The 9,300-nt window shown below is 43.6% G+C and overlaps 1 non-coding gene across 1 annotated transcript; it reads right to left on the bottom strand.

Annotated features, from left to right (window-relative positions):
- Positions 1 to 4,451: 4,451 nt before the first annotated feature.
- On the bottom strand, positions 4,452 to 4,578 carry LOC114609125. Its single transcript, XR_003709467.1, has one exon. It is a non-coding gene; the product is annotated as a small nucleolar RNA SNORA17 (small nucleolar RNA).
- Positions 4,579 to 9,300: the final 4,722 nt, after the last annotated feature.

Here is a 9,300-nt window from a genome sequence, read left to right as displayed (position 1 = left end):
CTTGATAACTTGTTGAAAGTAAAATAAAGGTAGATGGAAAATAAAGTAAATAAAAAGATAAAGTAATAAAATAAAATAAAGTAAATAAAAAATAAAGGAAATAAAAAGGAAATAAAATAAATTAAAGAAAATAAAGTAAAATAAAGATAGATTAAAAAATAATAGGGAAACTCTATTCAAAGTGAAGAAGTGGTAAAACAAAAGAATAAACTCAAAACTGACAGTGAGACCTGTTGGTGAGGTAGGAAGAACTCTGACAGTTGTTGGGAGTTTCCTCTTAGGGGCTTCAAGAGAAGGAGTTTGGTTGCTATGGGTGTGGTTTGGGTGGGTCTCTAATTTGACTGGCAAGCTTGGATTATATGAACCTTACTGTGCGTGCCCCTTCCCATAATGTAGGAGAGTTTGATCATTTGCATACTCAATTACTGGCTTACATGCATTCAAAGCTGATTCAGACAGATCAACTGTCCCAGTTTTGTACCCAGATATTGCTACACTATGATGATGAAATCTAAGTTTGATGGTCATTAAGAGGAGGAGTTCCAGGTTGCTAGACTATTCCTTATGCTTGCCTGACTCCAAATGACTGTTTTTATAGGTCATGTGGTTTAACCCAGTATGTGCAGTCTGTTGGTGGTGGTAGCAGTTATTGTTCATGATCACCTGATTATTGCTACCTTAAAAAAGGGGGGAGGGGTTCCTACTATTTTGGCAAGATTAATTGGAAGATATTTCTTCTTTCTACTGAGCCTAGATCTGCTTGCTTCCAGTTTTTACCCAGTGGCCATAGTTTTGACTTCTGCCTTTATTCTCTGTTGGATTCATATATTATCTTCTGGCTCTTCTTAGCAGAGACAGATGGTCTACTCGTCACCATGATACTGACAGCCATCTTTTCCACAGAGCTAAGAGGTGACTGCAGACTCTCAGATACAAATTTTTAGAAGATAAACAGGAGGACATCCCACAGTTAGTGCTTGGCTACGGCCGTGCCAGCCATCATGACCGGGGCTCTTTGCAGTGTGTCCAGATGCAGCATGCACTACTGTGTAAGCCAATCTGGCATTTTAAAAAATTAGCCTTCCAGTATCACAATGACCAGACTCTTTCTGCTATCAGAATCCAGATCTGTATTTGCTCTGGTTTGAGAAAACAGACATGGGTTCTAGCGTAAATGCCACTTACTAGTCATGTGACCTTGAACAAACCACCAAAACTTTCAAGTCTTAGGCATTCACTGAAACTACTTGAGGGTTGAAGACTATTAAGAAGGGACCTATGGAAAGGATAAATCTAGAATTTGTTTAGTCAGTTGGCCAGTCCCTTTCATATATGTGATTAGACATATGTGAATCTTGAGCTTCTGAAATCAGACCCTCAAGGAATGTCTACTATTCTCCATTCTTCATGCCCCATGGGACAGCTAGGAGAAAACATTCAAGCATGGGAGCACTGGTTGACTATATAGGTCTAATGCTGGGATCCAAATAACACTAATGCTGACAAATTCTCAGGCCAGGGAAACACCATTGTATCTGGAGTCTATGATCCTGGTATCCTTTAGGGGTGTTAGAATAGTGGCAAAAATAAAAGTAAATTTTCAGGAGCCTACAAGTTGAAATGCTACGGACCACTTATTTTTACTTAGACCTCATGACTTTTGGGACGATGGCACTGCAGGATTGAGCTCAGAGCCTCATGTATGCTAAGCACACACTGTAGCACTGAGCTACACTCCAGCTGATGACATGGGTTGTGCCTCTGGAGTATTCGATGCAGATCAGAGCTAGAACAAGCATGTAGATCCTTGACTGTGGGCCTTCCCTCCGTGCTGTGCTTCTCTTGTGAGATGTGACACCCAGCAAGCATGTGCTCTGTCTCTCAGTCTTCAAGATCATTGTAGAAAAGGAAGACACATGCAAGTCATTCTTATTTAAAGACTAGTAACAACACTTAGGAGGCAGGGGCAGGTACTGGAAGGGAAGACGAAACTCTGTGAGTTCGAGGCCAGCCTGGGCTACATAGTGAGATCCTGTCTCAAAAAAAAACCAAAAAAAACAAAACAAAACAAAAAGGGACTTATTTGTTCACAGAAGGCCACATGCCACACTAAGTGCTCCTCCTTCACCACCTCAGTAGCCACTCCCGAGCTACCTTCATGAGTGTCCTACCTCCATGATTGCCACTATCACGCTCTCTGTGCAAAAACCCAACTATCATCTTAAAGAGAGTAAAAAGTAATTAATTCTGGAGCCAAATTTGAGTGATCACATTCTGAGAAACACCAGGTTCTGTGTTGCCATGTGAAAGCAATCCATGGAGTTGTATGTAAGAGAACAAAGAAACCATAAACCAAGGAGCAGATGCACTTACCACAAAAAGGAGAGATCTCTCCTATGGCTTCAGATGCCATCTGATGACCATCTTAGCTTTGGGGTCAGTGGGAACTAACGGTCAACTAAGTCAATAGACCTCTAAAGGGGTTTGATCCATCAGTTATAGGGTGCTAGATCCTACACAGAGGTGATGTACAGAGGACTGAAACTAGTCCAAGGCAAGATAATTAGGCTTTGGATCTGCACCATTCCAACCTTTCCACTCAAGTTCTATCAGTCAGTCTTTCCAGACACAGATCTCTTCTAGGAATTCTTGTTCACAGTGATTATTATAACCTGTGTGGTTTCCTGAAGGACCGACAGCTTGAGGGAGGAACTGTAATATGCAAAATAAAACCATGCCCTTAAAAGAAAACACAAAGTTCTTCCTTCTTCCCACAAGTTGATGCCATCTAAAAAATACATCCTCTCTGCCCTTCAGAGCCAAGTTTCTTAGAAGGCATTGTCTTTATTTACCATTCACCTGACATTGTGCTCCGCCTTCCGTTCCTGTGAGCCTACCAAACAGACTGTGCGGCAGTTAGAAGTCTTAATAGTGACTTTTCAATTAGTTCTTCTGCTGTAGTATCATTATTTAAAAACTTAACAACTTTTATATAAACATAAAATGAATTCATGTCAAATTATAATTAATCACCAACAACTGAGGACTATTTACAGTAAGACATCTCAACTGATTCAAAGGAAAAGTCAGACTTATCACATTTATGTAGGAATTCCAAAGTGAATAAATTTACAAGTACAAAACCGAGTTTATCCACAAGAGAGTTAACCCATTGCTTTCTCCTATTAATTCACATTCCAGTGAGCAAGAACCATCAAATTTGTTGCTTTGGTTTGGTTTACAGAGTTCTATGCCAGCGTCATACAACTCAGAAGGTAAGAGGACGCTCAATAATTTCTTGTTCTTTCAAAGAATCTTCTCGGACCATTTTCCCTGCCTTGCGTGCAGCTTCCGGTACTTCAGACCACTCCTCTTTTGCTCTGTTGACCCCTGAGAGAGACCTCCACCTCTGGCCAGTTCTTCTCCGCAGGAAAGGACTTTTAAACGAACCTTTTTATTGGCTCATTGTGACTTTCACATTGTGTACCCCAATCCCACTCATCTTCCTCTCCTGAGGGTTACAGTCAATCAGGGACATGATCAGTTCTCCCACTCTCGTGACCAGCTCCCCTGCTCGCCACTGGTTGGCAAGGGCACAGGGAGTTGAGGGGCTCACTCCCTTGCCTACACCACCACACAGCAGACAAGAGGCAGGGCCAGCTCTCCCACACTCATGCACATAGGGCCAGCTTACCTGCAACCTCCATTTCCAGGATCGCCTCTACTATACTGCCCAGGTGAGGTGCCGGGCTTGCTCTCCCAATTGCTGCCGCAGGAAAGGGGCCCCAGGGGCAGCACAGATCAGGACCCCACCGTGGTCCCAGGTGACATCACCAGATCCTCACGTCAGGCTGTTCCTCACTACCCTCGAGTCTCCAGTCCTGCCTCTCTTCATTGTGCCCACATCCTTCTGCTTCTCTTCCATTTCTTTACAACTTACTTGCTCTTCTTAGTGGTACCTGGAGTCTCTTGAGTGTTTGAAGTCTCAGGAGGGATCTCAGGAGTGCTAAGCCTCACCTGTGCATTACTGCACTGGGCAGGGTTCATCTAGGGCATGGTCTGCCTCCACAAGCCTCTGGAGCCCCGGACTGGTGGTCATTTTAGTCTAGCCCCTTGTATGTGCTCCATGGCACCAGTTTGGTGGTTATCTCTGGCTCGTTCCTCAACCAGCCTGCTTAGTGGCCCCTTGAAAGAGTCATCTGTCTCTGGCTTGCTCTTTCCTGGGGCCCCACAGTCCCGGGTGGGGTTCTTCTAACCTCTGGCTTAGTGGCCTGCTTAGTGGCCCCTTGAAAGAGTCATCTGTCTCTGGCTTGCTCTTTCCTGGGGCCCCACAGTCCCGGGTGGGGTTCTTCTAACCTCTGGCTTGCTCCTGTCCTGGGAGCCTGGCCTGGCCTGCCTGGTGCCAGACTGGTGTCAGACTGGTGGTCATCTCCGGCTCATTCTTATCAGGGAATGTTAGGCTACTAATCATTCAGATGTTCTTAGTGAACACTAAGCGTATTCATATCCCCTCTCCTCTCTGCCACCTAGCGACAACAAGTGGTACAGCAGCCACACTTGCAATGTCTCTGGGGCAGGAGCATCCAGGATGGACTCTTCTGCCCTTATCTCTCCTTCAATGTAGACGTTCTGCAGGTTTGGTGCTAGGCTCTCTTTCCCTGTCCCCACTCATTTGAGGGTTATCTCATTTTGTCTTTTATTGTCATACCACCAAGCTTGCAAGGATGATTCCAAAACCTCTATCTCTATTGCGGCTTCTTTATGGGCCAGGCATCCTCATTTACTTCCTTTTGTACACAACCTCAGAAATGACAGGCTATTCCCTAAAACCTGTCTAATTCTGCTCTTTAATGCACATTATTGGAAGCCAGAATTCCGCCCCCCACCCTGCCTTGCATGCACCACGGGGATCCTTGTAATTCCACCCTGTCTGCTTCTCTCTTTCTCTGCCTCCTGCCTGCCTGACCCAGGCTTTTTTCTTTTTTCTCTACATTAGCAACAGATCATCTTCTCTGAGCGTTTTTCCTGCATCCAGCTTGACACTGTCCACTCCATACCTGACAGTGCTCCTGGAAGAATCCTCCAAAATCAAATCCCATGTGACACTTTCCCTGAATTCACTGTGCTCCCTGTCTCAGTTGAGATAAAATTAAGCACAGTAGTTAGATTGAGTTTCTCCATGGCCTGAATTCCTTAGCTGTAGTCTCATCATTGGTTGAGCCTCTTCCTAGGTTTTAGAACAATGACGAATGCTAACCTTGACTTTCCTAAGCTATTTGGAATTAATGGGTGTTGTCTCCTTGAAAGACATTGGACTGTTCACCTTTGTCTTTCTTAACTAATTCACAGACACTTAATAATACCTGTACTGGACTTTGCTTCTTCTTTAACCGTCCTGGCGGGAGTAAAGATAGTCTAAGAAGAGACTCTTATCTTTCCATTCCTCTATCAGACTAATGAAACAGTGGACAGCAAGAAATTGAAATTCCCATGAGGGTCTTAGGCTAGAAGATGGAAAAGACTAGAACAGTTTGTCTGTCAGAAAAAGATTTGACACAACCCTGGCAGCTCATGAGACCACTTTTCGGGATATGCTGGAGCCAAGACGGAGATGATGGGCAGCTCTACACCTTACCAGGATGGCTCAGCCATGTGTTCTTCTTGCTTTCTGTTTAAACCTATATGTCACGTCAGTCACCTTGATGAACTTGAGGGGAACTGTCACTGGATCCTGTGTTCTTCTTTCTGTTATTAAACTTGAGGGTTAGGGTACAACCTGTGCTTAAATCAGATCATCACCCATCTTCAAGAAGCCAAGTTAGAAGTGAAAGCAGAAGACATACATATTCAGTGTGGCCTCGCAGGGGATGGGGGATGAAGAGATCCAGGGAATCCATTTCCAGAGTCCTGACATGAGATTGAAGCTTAAATAGAGAGTCAGGGATGCGTACATCTAAAGAGTCCCACCTGCCCTCAACCCAACATTGTCTGGGCTTCTGTCTCATCCTCTAAGAACTATGTAGTTAGAACTATGTGAAATCTTGGCCAAGTTCTTCCTCTTGATGCTTCTTTTTTATTTTATTTTATTTTTTTCTTCTTCCATCATGAGTGAGATTCCCGGAAAAATTCTGTTTCTTTGAGAATTTTTTGTCATTATTCCAACAGTCTAATAGTAAGATCCAGAGACACGGTGCTTCTTTAAAATGTCTTCATTTCTGTCAGGCCTTTTACATTTCCAGTGTGGTCATATCACCCAAATGTTTCCCTGGACATGGTGTCATACTTTTGTAGAGATAAAACAGGAGGATCAAAGTTAAAGGTCATCCCTGGCTACATAGCAAATCTGAGGCCAGCCTGAGCTTCTTGAGACTCTGTGTCAAAAACAACAACAACAACAAAAACAAACAAACAGATAGATAAAAATACCAGGCAAGCAAAGCAGTTACAGCAAAGTTGCAGCAAAACAGGGACATCTCTGCTATAGATCTCAGAGCCTGATGACATCCTTAGCCTTTGAATTGGTGAAAGCCAGTGGTCTGTTAAGTTCAGAAAGGGTTTACCTAAGAATCATCAGATAGGAACTATTAAGAGGGCTAAAATTAGCCCAAAATAATTTGGCTCTTGACCTATAACATTCCAGCTTCCCCACAACCGCAGACATTTTAATCAGTCAGTCATCCTTAGGGAATCTTTTAAAAAGTTTTTTTTAAATTAGATTTATCAGTTTATTTTATGTGTGAGCTTGTTGTCTGCACACGTGTCTGAGCACCACATGCATGGAGGTTAGAAGAGGGTACCAGATCCCCCCCTGGAGCTGGAGTTAGGAATGGTTGTGGACCACTACACAGATGCTGGGAATCGAATCCAGGGCCTCTTCCATAGAAACTAGTATTTTTAACTGTTGAGCCATCTCCCTAGCTCTGGAGATGCCTCCCTCACCCTAAATTGTCAGTTCATCTAGCATACTGGAGATCACAGCTTACTTGCATGGATTTCCCTCTCAGGCTGGGGTTCTCTACAGGCAAAGGCTGTGGATACACACACATCCCTGTTGCCCTCTTCTGTGTCCTCTTTTAGCACAGGTGCTTAATTTCCCTTTCTCACCCCTATAAAATATCTTAGGAAAGAACAGTAACTATAATGAGGGAATGTTGTTAGATGCCATGCTAGGTTTGGGGGTATGGATAGCAGAAATTCATGGTTTCTCTCTTTTAGGAATGTGTGGCTCAAAAACTAGAGAAATGTTCCTGAATGTAATCTCATATAAGATGTAAGCACTGAGAACCAGGCATCAAAATGGGGCTTTGGCTTAGCTGGAAACAAGAGCCATTACTTCTAGTAAGATTTGGGTATGGTGGTGGAGTCCTTTAACCCCAGCACTGAGGAGGCAGAGGCAGGCAGATCTCTGAGTTCAAGTCTAGCCTAGTCTACAGATCGAGTTACAGGACACCCATGGCTATACAGAGACACCCTGTCACAAACAAAACAAAAGAAAACAAAAGATTTGGGATAGGAGATTAAAAGGGAGGAGATTGTCTCCTTCTGAACTGGGACCTGGAAAATGAAAGGAACAGTAGCCTTTTCACAGGGGATGAGAGTTAGGTGAGGGGGTGGGGGTGGGGGGTGGATGGTGAAGCAGGGGCAAAGAGACTATGTAGAGGTAGTCAATAGAACATGTACACTGTGTGGTTCATGGAAAGAACTGTCTCATATGTTTGGTATGGACTGGATGAAGAGATAGGGATGCTGAGGGATACTAGAAATTAAATTTAAAGTGCTACTTCGGTCATCTGGGCATAATGCAATGCTCTGCAGGGGTTGAGTAGAGGAGCATATCCTTGCATGCCTGGGATATTATGCAAGAGGCAGGGAATTTGCCTTCTGTCTGGAGAACCCATCTTGGAGACAGTCAGGTAGTTTATCTCCTGTAATGACTTCTGCTGAGGTGCAGCATGGTAGACTGGACCCAGCTAGCATCAGGCCTGGGTGAGTGCTGCTTGCTTCTTGCTTGGCCTCATTCCTATGCTTGAGCCCTCTTGTCCTCTGTGTCTTATTGTCCTAGCCTTGCCCCTGTCTCTTTGCTATCTCCATAGCTCTGTCCTCTCCCATAAGTGCTGATCCTCCCTCCCCCCACCATGCTTTACTTAAGTAATTTAATTTTTTCATTGCCCTCATCTTTCTGTTTCTGAGCTGTTGAGTCTTTGTCTTTTCTTCTCACTTATTCATACATCTTTTCTTCCTATCACTATCCTTTTTACTTAGCAGCTGGAGTTCAGGGAGGAGTCAGGAGATACACAGGACAACTAAAAATGAAGCAGAATACCAAGAAACTTGTCTGACTCCTGCCCAGAATGGATCATCTCTGTCATTTCCCCCTATCTCCTCATTGTTCCCTAACTGACCCTGACTGTTGTCCTCATGCTTACAGGAGAATGCCTCTAGCACTCATTCCATACTTTCTAGGCAATAAGACATTTTCTTAGACAGATCCAAAGCATAAGCAATCTTCTCTAGTGGGTGTTTGCCCTCTGCTGTCTTATTTGCCACAAGTGTGTTCTCCACCAAAGGCCAAAGGACTTCCGGGAGGGAGAAGGGAACCATATTTATGTGCCAGGTTGGTACATCTGTGGTGATCTTTTCCATGTAGTGAATGACAGAATTACGCACTTCCTCTATTGCAAAATACCCAGTATAGCTCTGGAAGAAACTGTTGGAGCCTGAGGACAGCATATCTGTTAGCTTCACGCAGAATCATTTCTAGCTCTCATCTCCCCCACCCCAACATCCCATGACTAATAGATAAAAATCTTTGAAGTCTATTAACTTAGCAGACCACCAATCCAAAGGCTAAGAACGTCTTCAGAGAACATCCGAGGAGTATCAAAAAGCAACCCCTCATTTGCCCTAACCCTCTTTCTGATCTAGCCGCCAATGAATTTTAAACTTGCTTTTAGGACTTTCTTTGTTCTTCAAGCAATAAAACTTCATAAAACCACCTCCATGTTGGAACATGGAATTGTGTTAACCCAAAGCTGTGTTCCCAGGCCTTAGTTACTCAAAATGACTCGGGAATAAGCTACCTCGTATTCTGTTTAAGGAAAGAGCTGGGACTTTAGCATCAACAGTACACAGATTTAGACTCCCCAAAATTCCATGCTTCAATATGGCGACGGCTTGAAAATTTTTTATAATAACAGAACAAAGAAAATTATAACTCAAGGCTCTAAAAAATACATTGATGGAAACATGAAGTAGGTGGGTTATAGCAAAATGGAGAAACCTCTATTACAGATTACAAAT

The sequence above is a fragment of the Grammomys surdaster genome, unplaced genomic scaffold, assembly GCF_004785775.1.
Source record: "Grammomys surdaster isolate TR1022 unplaced genomic scaffold, NIH_TR_1.0 125946, whole genome shotgun sequence".
Classification (NCBI taxonomy): Eukaryota; Metazoa; Chordata; class Mammalia; order Rodentia; family Muridae; genus Grammomys; species Grammomys surdaster.
This window is presented reverse-complemented; position numbering and strand designations above follow the sequence as displayed.